Raw genomic sequence first — 19,577 nt, 5'->3', positions numbered from 1 at the left:
GTGGGCAGGACAATCTAGGCTTTTTCATATGCTACTTAAAGTGAAACTAAGCTGCCAATTTCTTCTGCAGGTTTTCCTTCACATTGGGACTGCACTGGTGACATCTACATTGGATAAGGAACCAGATGTGTGTACAGGCACTCTCCTCTCTACATGATGATGTCTACTTCCCGTATGACACTACAATGATGATTGCCGCTATGCTTTGTTTACAGGCGGTCGCTTATGATGTATCAACTCCAAACAGCAGTGTTGCAGAAAATGAAGTTTGTGGGAGCTTAATATCCGATCATGAAAGTGATGTAATTATGCACGCAGAGAATTTGAGTTGCCGGATGACGTGTTTAAGTTTCTTACAAAACTGTCATTTTGTCAGATTCACGTAAGCAAAACCGAGCACATCATGACACGCAAAAATACAAAGGTAATATTTTGTAATGCTAACGTGTTCACATCATGACAGCCTTTCCACTTCCTTGTAGGTGATGAAAGATGGCTCCACACAGTGGGAACTGCCACTAGCTCCCCATTCCTACACCAGCACGAGACGTTCCATGACCACGAGAACTATTTCTTATCGAGCACTGACCAGTGATGACATTCTTTTTACACTGGCATTTCTGTGGCTGTATTTGACAAGCTCCTGTCAGCACTGAAGGCTCAAGACAAAACCATCCGCAAGGTCTTGACCATAGAAGACTAGCTCTTATTGACACTCATGATGCTTAGATTTGGCCTCCTTTGTGGAGATCTAGCATGATAGATCGAGGTATCTGTAGCTTATGTTTCTAGAACATTTTCGAGAGTGCTGGACGACCTGGTGAAAATAATGCAAGAAATTGTCTTGGGGCTGCCCCGCTCAAGGTTGCGGGCAAGCATGCCCGAGAGTTTCAGAAACAGCGTAGAGTCGTACAACATGCATATTCTACTGCACTGAGGCACTAAATCAAAGGAGATGGAAACTGATGGCCAGATCGCAAAGTTGCAGCCAATACAAGGGTGCAAACACGATGAAATTTCTTGCCGTCATAGCACCAAATTGATTTAAAATGTTCATGTCACATGTGTATAGAGGCAGGGTGTCAGACAAATACATTATAAACACATGTGGATTGAAAGAATAGCTCCTTCCAGATAATGAGATAATGGCAGACCATGGTTCCAAGCTTGACCTTTATATTGAGGCTCAAGGGATTAAAATGAACAGACCTGCATTTACAAAAGGCAGGTGTTCACAAGAGTGTTTGTAATAACCTCCATAAACATAAAGAGCTAAAAGTATGCACATGACTGCCTTTTCATGTTTTTTCTCTGGAAAGGATCAACTACCTGAAAGTGAAGTCACCAAAACTAGGCGCATTGCTTCGCTACGAATTCATGTTGAGCAGGCAATCAACTGAATCAAGACGCACACAATTTTCAAGCAACTGCTGCCCGTCAAATTGAGAAAATATGCCAGGAAAATAGTCCTTGATGGTGCAAAGCTCTATAACGTTAAACGCCCGCTCACCAACGAACAGACAAAAGCATAAATGTCCCGTATGTACTTTATTTTGGCCTTAAGCACTCTGCGAGAAAGGAGTCGGGTAAACTTCCCTTCAGTAATGCCGTTTTTGTAACCTCACTGGCTTCGTACCTGTGAATATTATTGAAGTGATTTGAAGCCAAGGGGTTAAAGAGGTAGTGGACTGTTTCTTATTCATTCAATGTACATAGATGGCTCTAATAGAGCAGACATTATGAATAAATAAAATTTCACGTGCTCATCACTAATCAGGAATCTCGTCATATTTTTTTGCACACAGCCAGCTTTTTTTTATAATGCAGGTCCTCAAAGTGATGCAAGAGATGCAAAAAGTGCAATGTTTTGAGACTCTTCATGTTCTGTTCAATGTACAGTATGTCAATAGGCACATTTACAATAACATCACTTTCAGCCGACCACACATAAAAATATAAAGTGCTTTTGCCACAGCAAAACATACGAAACTGCACTTTGTCATAGTAACCATTTCTGCCACCTGGACAGAGCACAGGTTCGCCATACACAGTTTAACGTAATACTTTTCCTTTTCAATTAATGCCATGCAGTCGGAAAATGGGACACTTGATCTCAACAAGGGCATCATCAGCATAAATGCCATCAGAGCTTGCAGAGAGCCAAGAATGTTTATTGCTCACAACCATACCCAACTCCACTACAGCCAGAGCAGTCTTCCTAATAAATGCCACTCTTGCAATGGCTTCGCACTTCAACCCATGCTTTATGGCAGCATTACCAGTAAACCTTGGATTTGAAAGCGCAGAAACAGCTTTCGTGGGGTCAGTGCTTTCCTTTTTACGAACCCGCTTTACATTTGATGCAGTTATGCGAAGGCGCCTGGCCATGTGCCATAGCGGGCACCCCTGTTCCCTAGTGGCAAATTCAAGGGAAGCCCGTCCTTCATGCGAAAGCACAACAAACTTTTCATAAAATAATTTGCAAGGGTCATAGCTTTTTGGGGTCTGTAGGCGAGTGGCGAGGCTGGCTTGGCAGATCAGTAGCACGTGGGTCCTAAGCAGCCGCATTGAATGCACTATGAAGCAAAGTACCTCCGTGATATAAAGCAATTACACACAACTAATTCGCACCGCACAGTACCGGCTAGCGCTATTTGTATTTATAATGATGTGCAGTAACAAAACATGATATCTACTATATTTGAAAGGCACCAAAATCTACTATGACAACATGCATTACCCCTAAGTTAAATAAATGACAACAAATAACCCGTCAGTCTCCTAACGTATGCGAGTCAGTGCCAAAAAAAAAACATACTGATCGGTTTTAAGAAACCGCCGCCGCTGTAATTTTAAGGCATTTCACTTAACACAAATTCACTCATTTCACGTGTTGGAATAACTGTGCCCTCACCAGGAATGTTCAAAGAGATCGGAAAATGGAATGCTCCCAGTTTGGTTTATCACTCTACATGATTTCCGAAGTGATGAAATTTCGTTTGGGTTTTGGTGCCTTATTTTCGGAGTCCACAGTTGGTTTTTGCAGCTTAAAGTCCATATCTTAAAGCAAGGCAGGTTCCACATTCCTTTTTGTTCCCCTGTTTTACTGAGCTGTTTGGTCAGTACATGATGTACCAGTCATTCCTGAGGCGACAGCCATATCGACTTCCTACAGTAGTGCACCATGGCTGAAAACCCTTGCTTTCCCAGCCATACACGAACAGCCAGCAGTGATAACCTGTCCGGTGTGCCTGACAGAAGCCCATGCTGTCCAAGGCTTGTGATTTATGGCCTGGGACGGTCGAACATCCGCCTTGAGGTACACTAAGTCTGTGTTAACATTGTGACAAAGCACCTGGCCCACCCAGCCACTCTGCACAAAATTGTAGAAATCTAGGCTTTTGTATGCCCCAAGTTCATTGCGCTCACACGCCCTGCTCCTGACGAGGTAGCACACAATGTGGGCACTAGACACACTTGGCCACGCCTTGACGTCATCCACCCAGCTGTTGACAAACACTTGGTGCATGTAGGTCACGCCATCTGAAAAATAGCTGACATCAATCGAAGAGTGTAAATGTAGCCTAAAACGAGAACGCAGTAAGAATAACTAAGCAAGCTTCCTTGCACACAATATTTGCATACACTACAGAAACAAATACAATGATTAAAAATTAAATTCGGGGGGTTTACGTGCATAAACCACGATTTATTTACAAGGTACGACGTGGAGAACTACTCCAGATTAGTTTTGACCACTCGGGGTTGTTTGACATGCACCCGATGCACATTACATGGGCATTTTAGCATTTCACCCCTATCGAAATGCGGCCGCCGCGGCCGAGATTCGATCCCGCGCCCCCGGGCTTAGTACCGCAACGTCATAGCCACTGCGCTACTACGGCGGGTTATTAAATACAATGGGAACATGCGATGGGAGAATACAGATCATCGATCTCATATGTGTTAAACTGTGAGATGCAGTTGGAGGCGACAATGTCATGCCCGTGGCTCAGACTGTAACGTCCCAACACTCCCTTTACTAAGAACAATAAATGCTGTTTGTAGTGGGGGACTCCAGATTACTTTGACCAGCTGCTCCTTTAGTGTGAACACAACGCACGGCACTGGACACCGCGGCCGGCCATAAGAGCAAGCTTTACCTCAGGGCCAACTCCGACGCGGCCTATTCAAATACATGTAAAACGCAAGCACATGTTTCAGAGATCACCCTTGGGTCGATTTTAATGAAATATATTGCATTTGAGAGGGAAAGTTAAATTCTAGTGACTGCTATGTTAGAAGCGGAATTTCGATTTAGGTCTTGTATTTTGTTAAAAAGATTTTCAAAAATTCGAAAGCTTGAAAAAAATAGAAGCACGAAGTTTACAAATCCATAGGTCTGTATCAACAACAGCTATTGCGGTTCTGTAAACGGGATCCATTAGATCATTGAAGGCGGACAAATTCGGTAAGTGATTTGATATCTTACGTGATGTTGTTACGTTGTGTACAAGGGTTCTGCAAAAGCTGTATTTCTATATTACTGAATTTTGGGAAATTCATGTGTAACATATGAATTTCGTCCGCTTTAGATGTTTCATTAGATGCAATTCACAGAATTTTATTATCATTTTTTCGTTACTGAGTTACGGAGTTGTAAACTTGATCCTTTCGTTTTTGAAAATTTTTGATTTTTGCCAATTTTTTATGAAAAACTTGACGACATAAATCGAAAACTCGAAGCCAGCAGTCACAAGATTTTAAGTTTTTCTTTTAAATGCAACAAACCTCGGGAAATTTGGTCCAACCATGCAACACCATAGCCACTGCGCTACCGCAGAGTGCTCGTTTTACTGAGACGGCAGATATCGCTTTGCTTCCACATCGTTTCCATTTATTAGGCGAAATGAGGCTTCGTACCACACCAGCGATGCGGGCGGATTATCAGGACGGCTAGATGGCTTTTCGCGATTGCCTCGTTCCGCACATGTTTGAGTGGAAAGTACTTGCTGCAGAGAACAAAGATTTCGGGAGGACACCGCCGCGAAGCGATCCTAAGCAGCTTTGTTGCAGACCAGTCATGCGATAAGATATTGTTCATAGAAGCATAGCGAGTGATGGGAAGATACGGTGTCCGCGCCGCCCCACACGTGCTAGCCGACAGCTGCTGCGAACACTCCCGTTCAAAGTACAACTCACAGGCGCACCTGTATGTAATTGCTGGCTGCGTGATCACGGACACAGCGAATGATAAAACATAGCATGCATTGTTTGTTCTACGCGAAATTGACGTGCAGAACATTGCGAGTTGATCGCCGACACTTACAGATGTCGATCGTAAACCCAGCCGACAATGTGGCTCATGGCTGCATGCTGCTGTTCGTTGTAGCCACTGTGACCATTTCCTGCCAGCGAGGAAGATTTCGCGAGTAGAAAGATGCGTCTAGAATGCGCTAACGAAAATTCCGCACGAGTTCACAGACACAAACTTGGTACACCTTACGAAGACGTTGGCAAAATGCGCTGCCAACGCAGTTAACAGCCCAGCTTGGCGCGGCAATGACGTTTCCGGGGAGAGCCTACAGGTTGCAATAGTATAAAGCATATGGCTAGAGAGAAAGGCTTCGAGGTTGTCGAAGCAAGCAGGGTCGTGAGAAGGTGTGGTGGCTTTAAACGAGACGGGATCCACTTCAATTAGAGGCTGGCACGAGAAGTGGACAGGCGACTTGGTGGTGTTGCATTTTTAGGGGGCCCGTGGGCGCTCAGGAGGCCAGAGTAGGTAGAATGAAAAAGGTCCCATAGGGGAACCTCAGAAGAACATCGCCGTCGATAACCGAAAAAGGAGGAAAGCATGAAAGGGAGCTCGCCATGCAATAGGCTATATAAACATGTAGGGCGGCAGAGGAAAGGAAAAGTGGGCAGAGATGGAGGAGCAGTTAAATAGTGAACAAATAGGGGTGTGCGCGGTTACAGAAACGCGCCCCAGAGACTCGGAAGAGCCGCCAGTGATTGAGAATTATGTTTGGTAAGGGCACAATAGAACTAAGTCGGAAAGAAAGGGAGGGGGAGTCGGAATGCTCATCCATCAAGGAGCCAAATGGAAAAGAGTAAATTCAAAATGTCAAGAGCATCTTTGGTTATCAGGTACAATGAGGGGGAAAAACTTGGCTGGGCGTTGCGTATTTGTGGACCCGAAATAACTGCACAGAGGAAAATAAAGAGCTAGTTGAATGCATAAGCGCTGATAAGGGTTGCGGGAAAGGTGCTGAAATTATCCTGTTAGGTGAGATGAATGCCCACATACAGGATTTAGATGGCTATACCGACAACAACGGGAAGACAATGCTAGACCTTTGTGAGCAACATAACCTCGTTATCGTGAATTCAGGGCCTAAGTGTGAAGGGCAGATCACGTGGGAAGTGGGAAATCGGCAATCAACCATTGGTTACTGCCTGATGACAGAAGGAATTCATGATAAGTTGAGAAAAATGGTCATTGATGGGGAAGGGTATAACAGCATAGGGAGTGGCTATAAAAGCATCATTTTGAAAATAGGATATGTAGTTGGGAAAGAGAGCAAGGAGTGCAAAATAGCAAGTCCAAGTTTGAACGCTGAACAAATAACAAATATAGTCACTAGAGTCGAGGAAGAACTTGACAAATGGCCTTAATAACGAGTGGGAATATAGTGAGCTTGTAAGTGTAATAACGACAGAAATACGGGAAGAGGAACAACATGTTCGTTGGAAAGGAAAAAAGAAAAAACGAAGCTGGTGGAACAAGGAGGTACGAGAAGCGATTGCCGAACGACAGAAAGCATCCCGAGGGCACAGGCAGGCAAAGAAGGCGCGCTTGCCGCAGGGTGAAGTAACCAGTAAATGGGAAATATACCGGGAGAAAAAAATCCTATGGTTCAAATACTGGTGCAAGCAAAGATAAAAGGTGAAAGTGAACGCTGCTTGTCAAAAATACGCGAGAAAAAGAAGGCCTGACCTAGAATATTTTGGAACCACATAAAATTATTAGGCAGGAAGTCAACAACAATACAACAACATATCCTAGACGAAGATGAAAACAGACTGGAAGAAGAAGCGGCAATAAATTACATCCGAAAAATAACAGCCAAATCTTTCCAAGGCATTGACGAGGTTGTATTTGAAGAAAAAAAGAGCATGAAAGAGACCCAGGTGGAAAAGGAGCTGTTGCTGACAAATTTCAACTGGAAGAAAGCCGAAGAGAAAATTCGTAAGCGCACAGGCACAAGGCTAGACGAGGTTGCCGTTAGGCTGATTAATGAATTAAGACCAAGAAGCAAAGAAGCTCTGGTGAAAGCAGTGGAAAAAACTATAAAGATAAACGAATACCAGACAGTTGGCGGCTAAGCAGAATAAACTTAATTTATAAAGGCACGGGGGAGAAACATAGAATTCACTCGTATCGACCGTTGACCATTACGCCGGTAATATACAGGCTAGCAATGCAGGCAATCAAATTAAAGCTTCAAGCATGATCAGAGTATATTGACATTTTGGGAGAACTTCAGAATGGCTTCAGAATACGTTCCAGCTTCCAGGTTTATTTTAGGCGGACGACGTTGCGTTGCTAGCTAAGAAGCAAAGTGATTTGCAACGTCTGGCTAATATCTGGGGAGAGGAAGGCAACAATTTCGGTCTGAAATTTAGTGTTAGAAAATCAGGTGTTATAGTATTCAATGAAAGCAGTGAACAGACCGTGGAGATAGAGGGCCAGGCAATACCTCGGGTAACAGAATATAAATGCCTTGGTATATGGATACACTAAGCCAATAGATATATGGGAACACAGGAAAAAAACAATAACAGTCAAGGGGAAGAGAAATGCAGCCATAATGAAGCACAGAGCACTATGGGCATACAATAGGTATGAGGTGCTCCGGGATATGTGGAAAGGTGTAATGGTTCCAGGACTTAGTTTTGGAAATGCGGTTGTTTGCTTTAAATCAGGGGTACAATCAGGGGACGTATTCTGAAACGTTCGCCGCCGCGAAAGTTTCGCCCTGGCCACGCCTCCGCCGTTGCGGCGCGCGCTGAATGGCTGCTTTGACAAAACCGGAAATTCACTTGCGCCACCTGGTAGTTCCTGTCTACGTCATTTTAACGTCATGGTGTCATTCGGTGCTCCGGACATATATTGAATAAGCGAACACGTCTTTTGGCGTTCGGTTGCTGGTGGAGTCTAGCAGGGTAGTTAGGTGGTAGCTTATAGTAGAGTTTTTGATGGCGTGGTGCATGTGTTGTTTCCAGGCGATTATTCATTGAAATATAACATTTCTCACTTTTTTTCTCTCATTTCCTTTACATAAAGCGACCGGAGCCAACCGTGGCCAGTGCCCAGAGCCGAGCGACGGCCTCTGCTATCGATTACAACACACCCGAGCCGTTCTACACTCGCCGGGCGCGATCTCTCGTGCGATGTGAAGCGTTCGAGAGCGCGCGCTGGTAGTGCACGCTGACGTCACGAGTGAGCAGGCGGTCGGCTTATCGAATGTGACGTTCGCGGCGGCGAAACTTTCGCGGCGGCGAACGTTTCAGAATACGTCCCCAGGACTCGATGGGAACCAAAGGTCAGTGGGTCTCCTCGCATAGGGCGCTCACGTGAAGACTACAAATGAAGCTGTGCAGTGTGATATTAGAGGGACTAGTTTTGAAGTGAGGGAAGCTCCCAGTAAAATTGATTATGAACAACGAATGAGGAATTTGGAAGAAAGTAAATGGGCTGGGAGAGTGTTGAGGTATGTACAGGAAAAACATTGATTCACAGTGGAGTAAAAGAATTAGGAAGCTTACCAGAAAGTATGCGGCCTGCAGGGTGGGCAACACAGCAACAGAGAACGTCAAGCGGAAAGTCAAAGACATAAAAATTGTAACAGCGCAAACACATGCAACAACAAAGTAAAAAGGACGAGACACAAGATGAGACACAACAGAGATGCAAGAACTCTACAGCGCTTGTGTCTCGTTCTTGTGACTTTGTGGTTGCATGTGTTTGTGCTGTTACAATTCTTATGTCAAGTATGCACCAACTCGCCCAGAAAGAAGTTTTAAGGAAAGTCAGAGAGGCTGAAATAATCTCATGGGTGGCGGCAATGGAAAAGAAACCTGCCATGAACAACTACTTAAAAAGAAGAAACGAAATCGGGAAAGAAATAATTTATGATAACTCAAAGGGCAGCTCATTACTTTTCGAAGCGAGATCGGGATGCCTTATAACATGCACCTATAAAGCCAGATATAGGAAGGACGGAGAAGCATGTGCTTGCTGCGGTAAAGCCAGGGAAACGATGGAGCATGTTTTATTAGAATGTGAAGACGTCAACCAGCGGTAGATTTAGGCACCACTGGCCTCGTTGAAGTCCTTGGGTAAAGCGAGAACAGGGGAAAAGTAAAGTTGTCCGCAAGAGAGATTAGTAAGAGGCGATTGCAAGATTGGTGGAAGAAAAGTAGGGAAACGACAAAAGTGTAAATGAGAAAATTGTAGAGCGATGTGAAAAACTCCCAATACAGCTTTCTGTTGCTCCAAGCCTGCTGCATAAAAGTTTTTTTCCGAGCGTGAAAGAAACTCGCGGCGAGTCACGCGGGCTTCTTTCACGCTCGGAAAAAACTTTTATGTAGCGCGTATTGAGCGACAGAAAGCTGTACCGGGAGTCTTTCATGTCGCTCTACAATTTTCTCATTGACGCTTTTCATCTAATTATAATACTTTATCTGCTAATTAAATAATTAGGACTAATTATGTAATTACGCAGAATGAAAAAAATATCTCAGTATCTCCAAGTTGTTTAATATGCACCTAAATCTGTGTGCACGAGCGATTTTGCATTGCGCCGCCATCGAAATGTGGGAGCCGTGGCGGTATCGAATCTGTGCCGTCGAGCCTAGCATCGCAAAGCCATAGTCATTGGGCTACCGTGGCGGGTGGGCGTCGAGCTTGGTGCTTCAGTCAATACGATGTGCAACACTTAGTTTCCTCTATGTTGGGAAAAAACCTCTTCCATATTTGTTTTCATCCCAGATCTTCTCACATATGTCCGATGAATAGATGCATTAATGAATTACGCGTCTAATTCGTCTGAAATGTAAGCTTAAAGCTGTTTATTTCATGAATTTTGGTCGGCGTATGGCTCCACACACAGGAACACTCGCATTAGTGTGTGTGGATGACAGCTGACGGCGGCGGCACAGTCTCAGATCATGCGCTTATTCTCATTCGCGGGCCAATAGACCGAATGCCAGGATTTCGCTTTCAAGCAGGGGCAATTCTTAAAAGCGCGCACGCTACGAATCCCGGTGGATCAGGATGCGCGTTTGGCCGAACAATGCGAACATTAGCGCTTAGAAAATTTCCACTCACAATCTTTTCCGGAATGACCTGTCTACGACAGGCGCGCAAATCACTTTGCCTGATTCCATTTATTCAACACTGGAAGAGAACGTTCTCAATGTGTAGACAATGCACCAGGAAGCATGGGAGCAATCTTTTACTGCCGCTGCATACAAAAGTACTCGCAAACTAGCATTTGATCGATCGCTTGCTTTCTCCTGCGGCTTTCGAGCCCCTCCCCCCCCCCCCCCCCGCTCTCATTCCGCCCTTGCAGCGTCACCGGCAGCGACGGCCCACAGGCGCTGGCCATTAGGCGAATCCTTCTTTTTTTTTTTGGGGGGGGGGTGGGCAAGTGCATGTGCACCCTCTCAGTTCGTATAGGGAACGGGAAAGCGACTGTCCCGCTGGTCCAGTTACCATTACTCTTGCGTGCCTTCGTCAGATGCCATCATCGAATAGTTACCATGGGCAGACCACTGAACAAATAAAAAAAAACTAAAGCAGGGCATTACTATCGGGGGTGTCCGAGCTATACGGAACAAAAAAGTTTTAAGGGTAATTTGGAAAGTAAAGTTTGCACTCTTAGATGTTCTCTTTTTCTTAAAAAGCCAATGCGCTATCTCTACTACTAGCCACCATCCACTCTCATCCACCCGGTCGGTGGGAAGACAGTGGCGCAGATTAGATAGCACATTGCAGTAGTTAATAGTAAGAGGAGAGAGAGAGAGAGAGAGAAAAACTTTATTGATTCTATCAAGGGGTTTAGCGGTGAGCCGTCTTGCGCTTGCTGCCTGGCTCTTCAGCACGGATGTGCCCCTATTCCAAGGCTCCACTGAGCCTGGCCACTTCGCACGCGTGCTGCACCATTGCCCTTTGGGCGGTGAGCTCGCTGCTGGTGAGCAGGCCCTCCCATTGCTCCGCACTCGGGTTTTTATGTTTATGAAATGTGTAGTTATGCTTACATTCCCATGTTATGTGGTAAAGCGTTGGTATTTCTCCGCACCATGGGCAGGAGTTTCTGTATTGTGTCGGGTACATTTTACTTAGTATGTGTAGATTATAGAAAGTTCCGGTTTGTAGCCTTCTCCAGTCGGCTGCTTCCTGTTGTGTAAGTAGTGTGTGTGGCGGAGGATATTTGATCCTCTGCCCTCTATAGTAGTTTAATATTTCCGCACACGTCGGCTCCACCGTTGTAGGGTTCTCGAGAGGCTCTATCTGTCCAGCTCGGTATGTGATCTCACGAACTAGACTGTCTGCTCTCACGTTCCCTTCTATCCCGGTATGGGCCGGTATCCAGAAAAGTTTGTGTTTCACTTTATTTCCGAGGGTTCCTGCTCCGAGGAGGATTCGCAGGGCCTCTTTACAGACACTCCCCTGCATGTAATGCCTGCATGCAGCTTTGGAGTCTGTTAATATAGTTAGTGATCTGTTACTTCGGTAGCCTTCGGTCGCTGCAAGCGCTATGGCGACCTCTTCCCCCTCCGCTACCGTGCAATTCCTTATGGTTGCGCAGTTGACTGTCTCTCCCATGTAGTCGACTACAGCCGTAGCTACTCTGTGTGTTCTAGTGTGCTTGTCTCACGGGTATAGCCCTGCATCCGTGTACACCGTGTTTTCCTGTGTTGCCAGGTGGCCTTCCACGTAATCTGCCCTTGCCTGCCTTCTGGCTGCGTGTAGGTTCGCATCAATGTTGCGTGGAATTGGACTAATTCTGAGGGTTTGTCTGACGTTGTCTGGGATGACTGCCTCTCGATCTATTGCCCCTTTCGTATCGTATCCTAGTCTCTTTGGGGGCATGCTTCCTGTAGCCGACTGCCAAAGTCTCGCTATTTGTGTGTTTAGTTGCGCTTCTGCCAGCTCGCTGAACGTGTTGTGTATTCCTAGCTGCAGTAGCTTGTCGTTTGAAGTATTCCTCGGTAGGTGTAGTGCCGTTTTGTACGCCTTCCTTAGTATGGTTTCTGCTTGTTCTCTTTCTAGCTTGTTCATCAAGTGGTAAGGTAGCGAGTATGTGACTCTGCTGACCACTAAACTTTTAACCAATTTGATCGTGTCTGCCTCTTTCATGCCATGTCTTCTATTTGAATCTCTCGTAATCATCCTGCTTACTTGATCTGTCGATTTTTGGAGTAAGCTAATTGTGTGACTGCATTTTCCGCTGCTTTGCAGCCACATTCCTAGAATTCTTATCATGTTCTTTTCCGCTATAAGCTGGCCCTCTAAGTTTATTTCGATTTCGGCCTTGGTGGGGTTCTTTCCAATTCTGAGTATTTCCGATTTCTCTGTGGAGCAAGTCAGGCCTCTTGCCTTTACGTAGTTTGCTACGCGGTTTGCTGCCTCTTGCAGTTTCTCTTGCTTTTGTCCTAGCGTTCCTTGGTTGGCCGATATTGTGATATCGTCCGCATACATTGCATGTCGTATGTCCCTGGCCACGCCAAGCTTCGCAATGTTAAACAGTATGGGTGAAATGACTGAGCCCTGTGGCGTACCTTTGCTTGGGGTGACAAAGGTTTCGCTTCTTATATCCCCTAGTCCTATTGTGGCCTTTCTTTTTGCTAGGAAGGCTCTCACGTAGTCATGAGTCCTCTTCCCAGAATTTATGTTTTGAAGCCCTTCCATTATTGCCGCGTGGCTGACATTATATAAGGCTCCCTTGATGTCTTGTGCCATTATGATGTTTTCTCCTGTCTTGGGTGCTTTGCTTAGGACCTCTTCCTTAATCTGTAGGAGGACATCCTGTGTTGATAGCTTTGCTCGGAAGCCAAACATACTGTGCGGATACGGTTCCTTGCCTTCCATGAGTTGCTGTATTCTCTTTGTGATTATTCTTTCGTATAACTTTCCCAAGCACGAGGCGAGGGAGATTGGTCTTAGGTTTTCTATCTGTAGTTTCTTTCCTGGCTTCGGGATCATTACGACCTCGGCGTGTTTCCATTCCTCCGGGATCGTTCCCTCGTTCCACAATTTGTTTAAGTAGATTGTTAATTGATCTATCGCCTCCTCGCTTAGGTTGCGAATGAGGGAGTTGTTAATTTTGTCTGCTCCCGCTTCTGTGTTTTTGGTTAGGGACCCCAGAGCTGCGTTCACTTCTTCTCGTATGATTGGCCTGTCCATATCTGTGTTTTCTTCCCCCTGGAATACCCCTTTATATTCTTCGGGTCTTTCCTGTCCGTAGCATTTGTCTTTCAAGGCCTCCATTAGCTGCTCTTCGGTACCATCGTACTGGTGAATCAGCCTCTGGATTGCCTTGTTGCTCTCTGCCTTTGTTTTCCCTGGGTCCATTAATGCTTTCAGAATGCACAACGTTTTGGCCGTGTTGAGCGTACCTTGTAGCGAACTGCTAAACTGTTGCCAGCTTTGCCTGGCCAGTTGCGTTGCATATTCCTCTGCTTTTGCTGTGATTTCTGCTATTTTCTTTTTGAGTTTCTTGTTAAGCTTTTGTCTTTTCCATCTTTTAGTGAGGCCACGTCTCGCTTCCCATAGCCCAAGCAGACGTTTGTCCACCTCCGGTACTTGCTCGTTCCTATCTATGTCATGCGTATATGTTTCCTGTATTTGTTTGAGCTGCCGACACCATTCCTTGATGGATGTGATCTCTCCCTTTAGTTGTTGACTTCCTTGTCTGAACGCGTCCCAATCTGTTAAATGTAAGAGAACAGAAATGCAGGCCATGTGGTGCATATAGCGCAGATAACCGGTGGTCTATTAAGAGTTGCGGAATAGGCGTTAAGGGAACACAAGCGCAGTACAGGACGGCGGGCAATGGGAGATATGGATGGGATAGATCTCCATCGTGAAGTTAACATAATATAGACTAGCGATGAATACGATAACATTCTTTCGTGAGTAGACTTGAAATCGTTGTAATCTGCCAGCAGGAAAAGTCCGCACAGCCTAGGTGGTACGCGGTTGCCATGCTAACTTTCTACTGCTGATAGTTGCGTTTGTGTTTGCTCCCATGTTTGTGAGCGCTGAAGCCGTGCAAATATCCTTAAAGGGAAAGGGCCCGCGTGGGGTTATAAAACGGCTTTTTTACGACGTCGCTTCTTTCTTTTCGTGCCTTTTTTTTCGTAGTTGACTAGGTGTCCATTGATGTGCCATAAAACGTGACATTGGATTGGATTGGGAAAACGTTTATTGAGCCTGCAGTAAAGCGCGCAGGCGCGCTTCGGACGTGGCCTACGTCATCATCGTGGCGCGTACTCTGCGAGGATCCCCGCTCGCCGTTGCCGGCTCGCGAGACTTCTGCCTAGCCAGCGCCTCGATGACCTACTGGACGGCCTGGAGTTGTTTTTCTTGGTCGTCGCTCCGCGTTGCGTCCTCGAGCTGCGGCGGTATACATCCTGAGTTAGCTTCGCTTGGATGTTTGGAGCAATCCCATAGCCTGTGCTCGAATGTGGCCGTCTCCCTGCAGAACGCTCTGCACTTGTGATCGGCGTGCGATTCTGGATACATCCTATGCAATAGCGCCGGGCTTGGAAGCGTTCTCGTTTGCAGTTGCTTGCAAAGCACGGCCTAGGACCTGCTCAGTCCTTTGCAGGGCGGCGGGAGAATTCTGCGGGCCAGCCGAAAGGCCTTGGTCAATTCGTTATAGCTGGTCATCATGTCTTTGGCGCTGAACCACAGTGGGCGGACGTTGCCTTGGGCGCGGTCGGTTAGTCCTCGCGCTCGGGCACGTGCCGTTTCGTTGCGATTGGCATTCTTCTCCGACGCTTGATCTGTGTGATCGGGAGCCACTTGATTCGAGTCCTCTTGTCCCGGTCTGCCTGTCGGAGCAGGATGCGTGCCGCCGTTGGGGCAATTCTTTCTTTGGTGTAGTTCCTCACCGCCTGTCTGGAGTCGCTGAAGGTCGTGTGGCATTCTCGGCCTACGATGGCCAGGGCGATGGCTATTTCTTCTGCTTCCTCCACTTGCTTGCCCGACGTGCTGGCGGTTGCCCGCACGTCCGGAGTCGTCCACGGTGATCGCGGAGCCGTTGCGGCAGGCATATTCGGCTGCGTCAACGTATCTGGTGCCGGGATCTTCCGCGTGCAAGGTCCGTCAGTGCCTTGGCTCTAGCGTGTCTTGGCACCCGCATGTTCCGTCGTACGTGGTCGGGGACTGGTAATTTTGGTCCCTGCTGTTCGTGATAACTGATGCCTAGGTTGCACAGGATCGTTCTGCCGGCCTTTTTTGATGACAGTCTTTCCAACTGAGCGGCTCTTTGCGCTTCGGCGATCTCGTCGAGCGTGTTGTGTATGCCCAGCTGGAGGAGACGTTTCGTGTTGGTAGTTTCGGGTAGATCGAGGCCTGTCTTGTAAGCCCTCCGGATTAGGATGTCTAGCTTGTTCTTTTTGCTTTTCATCCACTTGTGGAAGGCTGCCACGTACACTATGTGGCAGGGTACGAAGGAGTGTATAAGTCTGATGAGGTTTTCCTCCTTCATGCCCCCCTTCTTGGTGGTAACGCGCTTGAGCAGTCTGGTCGCGCTGGCCGCCTTTCCCGTGAGGCGGGTGGTGGTGCTCCGTTCCTGACGAGCGCTTCGATCGTCAAGCCCAGGGCTCGGATCTTGCTGGCCGTCGGTATTGTGTTACCATCCCTGGTGCGGATATTGATCTTTTCGTGTTCACTTTGCTTCTTGATTCTGTGCGTTTTCATTGGCCCAGTTAGTAAAGCAGGAGCTCCGACTTACTTCGGGAGCAATGAAGTCCCGTACCTTCCAGGCATTCTTCGATCGTGTCGATGGCCGTCTGCAGTGTGGATTCTATGCGGGCATCACTGCCCCCATCCACCCACAGCGTAATGTCGTCCGCGTATATCGTGTTCTTCAGTCCTTCGATCTGGCATAGTCTTTTGGCAACTTGAATCATAACAAGGTTACATAGCATGGGTGAAATGACGGAGCCTTGGGGAGTGCCCTGGCTCCCTAATTTCTTCTCGTCCGTCTTCAAGTCGCCGGCTTTGAGCTCCGCCATCCTGCCGGTGAGGAAGTCTTTTATATATTCGTACGACCTCTCGCCTAGGTTTAGATTGGATACCTGCGCGAGGATGGCAGAGTGCGTCACTTTGTCGAAGGGACTTTCTAGGTCGAGGCCGAGGATGGCTTTGGTGTCCCTGATTTTGCCGTCGATGACGTGATGTTTTATTTGGATCATGGCGTTATGCACGCTCAAGTGTTGGCTGAAGCCGATAATCGTCTCGGGATAGAGATCTTTGTTTTCTGGTACTCTTGCCATCGGTTGACTAGGACGTGTTCCAGGACCTTGCCCACGCAGGACGTGAGCGAGATTGGGCGGAAGCAGTCCGTGCTCAGTGGCTTTCCTGGTTTGGGGATGAGAATTGTCTTCGCCTTCTTCCACTGCTTCGGCAGGGTGCCACTCCTCCAGTATTTGTAGTAATACGCCGTTAGGGTCTCGATAGGGCGGTCCACCAGATTATTTAGGGCCTTGTTTGTGATGAGGTTCGGACCAGATGCAAATCGGCTGTTCATGTCGTGCAGGGCTGTGCGTACCTCTTCGATTTCTATGTCCCTGTTCAGACGCACGTTGGGTCGGCCGCGGTATGAACCGTGGCCGACAGGCGGTGTCGTCGGGACGTACTTGTCTTGGAGCTTCTTTCGCACGGCGGCAGCCCCGCTCTCCGCGGTCTGTCGATGTAGAAGTTTGGTGAGACGATCTTTTTGATGGGATTTGGTTTTGGTTTCATCCAGTAGGTGTGAGTAAATTCCCCGGCTTGCCGGTGTGTATCTGGCCGTGAGCCACGTTGCGTAACTCGTTCCATTCCTGGCAGCAGAGAGTGTGGCAGTGCTCTTCGATCGCGCGGTTGAGCTCGGCCACTTTCTTGCGGAGCCTTCTGTTGAGTCTCTGCTTCTTCCATCTGTTTAGTATGGATTCCTTTGCCTCGATGAAGTGGGCAAGTTGGCTGTCCATCCTGTCCGTCTCGACGTCTGTCTCGATATCTCGGGTTGAGTCGTGCACGTTCCGGACGACCTTCACAGTCCACGCATCGATGTCCGTGATATCGTCCACTGCGGCTTCTTCTCGATCCCTGAGTTTCCTGAACTCGGTCCAGTCAACCAAGGCGAACTTTCTCGTGCCACTTGCTTGATCTCCCGGCGTGGGTACGACAATTTAGGCGATCGTGTGGTCGCTGCCCAAGTCTTCTTCGCTGTTTCTCCAGGTTATGGTGACTGGTTCGTTGTTCTTGACGAACGTGAGGTCGGATGTGGTGTCGCGAGACACCGAGTTACCCATTCTTGTAGGGTATGCCGGGTCCGTGATAAGGGTGTGGTTTAGTTCTAGCGCGTCTTGTGCTAGGTTTCTCCCCTTGACATTGCTCTTGATATATCCCCACGTCTGATCCATGGCGTTGAAGTCTCCGCACGCCAGGAGCTTGGACTTCCCTGCTGCGGTGCTCGCCTTGTGCAGCAAATGCTTGAACCGCTGTCGCCAGTGCGACGGGTTGCTGTATATGTTTAAGATGAAAACGCTTTCCTTTCTTCATTTGGTCGGCACGAGCTCCGTGAAAGTGTGCTCCATCTTGACGCTTTTGAGTTCGTGCTCCACGAAGGTCAGTCCCTTTCTGACCAGGGTGCACAGGCCCCTGCCGTCTGGCGGGCCCGCGTGCACTCTGTAGCCGGGAAGGGACGGTGTGGCGGTGAAAGTATCTTGTAATAGTAGCACGTCGGGTTTTCGGTTGGCGCGCTCGATGTGTTGTTGGATCAATGCGCGCTTCCGTTGGAGGCCGCGGCAGTTCCACTGCCACACGACTATGCTTGCTAGGTCGGTGGCCATGTTTGTCTGAGGTGTAAGTTGTGGCCGGGTGCTTGGGTACTTTGCTGGTGAGCGAAAATTAGGTGGCTCATCATTAGTTGAATGCTTCTCTCCTAGATGGCGAGTTTGCTGTGTACTCGACGAACTTTCTCTCGATGGTGTTCTTCATTGCCAGGATCAGCTTCTCGAGCTTGTCTAAACCGGAGTCGATACCAGAGAAGCGAGCGTCGAGGTGGCAGGCTGCCTCTTTACTTCCTTGCATTTCGATAGCTCTCTTCTTTGGTGCAGGCTCCTTGGCGGAGTCGAGCTCTTTCGTCGCTGCCTGGCTAATTAATACTCGGCGCCAGCGTGCTTGGTGCGGTCGGCGCTTGCTCCATTTGTTGTTACTTGTTGTTGATCTCCTTGCGGATGTTCTCCATGTCCCGGGTTAGTTGCACGATCGTTGGCTTCATCTCCGCGTTTTCTTTTCGCAACGCCTCGAGCGTCTGGGTCTCCTGGCTCCGCGTTTGTTGGTTCTTGTTCGTCCCTTCTTTTCATTTCGTTGGGGCATCGGACGGTGTCTGCCCAGCTCACTCGCTCTCTCGACGGGGATCTTCCGGCCTTATTTGCACTAGCGTCGCGGCTGTGCCGTCTCTGTTGACTGACTGCTCTCGATCGCTAGCGATTCTTGGAGGGAGTTCTCGACTTGCGTTCAGCTAGCGGCTCGAGCGATGGAAAGTTGCGCTCGAGCGAAACCTGACTGTCGATCTTTCGCCGTTCCCACTGTCTCTTGCGAACGACGTATGGGATCTTGTTCTTAGCTTTGCAATCTCTGTCGGCAGTTAAGTGCTTACCGCCGCAGAGCTTGCATTTCGGTGAGCACTTATAGTACTCACGGAGGTTCTGTTCTCCGCACCCTATGCAGATGTGGTCGGTAGGCGACGGACAAACGTCTTTTCGGTGAGCGATGCGTCCGCACTGGAGGCAGACGTCCACTTGTTTTCGATATAACTGGCATTTCATGAGAGTGGAGCCGTATCTCACGTTGTTGGGCACCTTGGTGCCGCTGAAGGCCACGATGGTCGTCGTCGTGGTTCCGATTCTTTAGGCGCACAGGGCTAGCGGGTTGCGTTCGTTGACGATGCTGACGTCGATGTCCCTCGGTGTTTCGCTTACGGGTATTCCCCGGATGACTCCGTTGACGCTGTCGTGCGGGGCCGTGCGGTATGCGCTGGCTTGGTGCAGCTTGCCTCGAATCTTAATTTCACTGATTTTCTTGTAGCGACACGCGTGTTCTTCCTTGGGTCTACTGATCACGACGATGTTTTGCTGTGCGTTGAGGCACAACGTGTCGGAGTGTCCGGCTTCCTTGGTGGTTCCGGCCGATGCGTGTATTGCTGCGATGACGTCGATCAGCCCGGTCTTGGCGACGCTTAGGCCGCCCCTCGGCCTAACGACAATTTTGGTTTCCTCGCGTGGCATAGCCG

At 48.0% G+C, this 19,577-nt stretch overlaps 1 protein-coding gene and 1 pseudogene across 1 annotated transcript in view; one reads left to right on the top strand and one right to left on the bottom strand.

Annotated features, from left to right (window-relative positions):
* LOC142566752 (tachykinin-like peptides receptor 86C) overlaps positions 1 to 19,577 on the top strand; it is a 423,363-nt gene that overhangs the window by 25,068 nt on the left and 378,718 nt on the right. The gene's annotated exons all lie outside the window — the stretch shown is intronic.
* On the bottom strand, positions 14,540 to 18,132 carry LOC142566784 (uncharacterized; annotated as a pseudogene).

The sequence above is a fragment of the Dermacentor variabilis genome, unplaced genomic scaffold (genome assembly GCF_050947875.1).
Source record: "Dermacentor variabilis isolate Ectoservices unplaced genomic scaffold, ASM5094787v1 scaffold_13, whole genome shotgun sequence".
Classification (NCBI taxonomy): domain Eukaryota; kingdom Metazoa; phylum Arthropoda; class Arachnida; order Ixodida; family Ixodidae; genus Dermacentor; species Dermacentor variabilis.
Note: the sequence above shows the minus strand (reverse complement) of the source record. Positions and strands in the feature narration are given on the sequence as shown.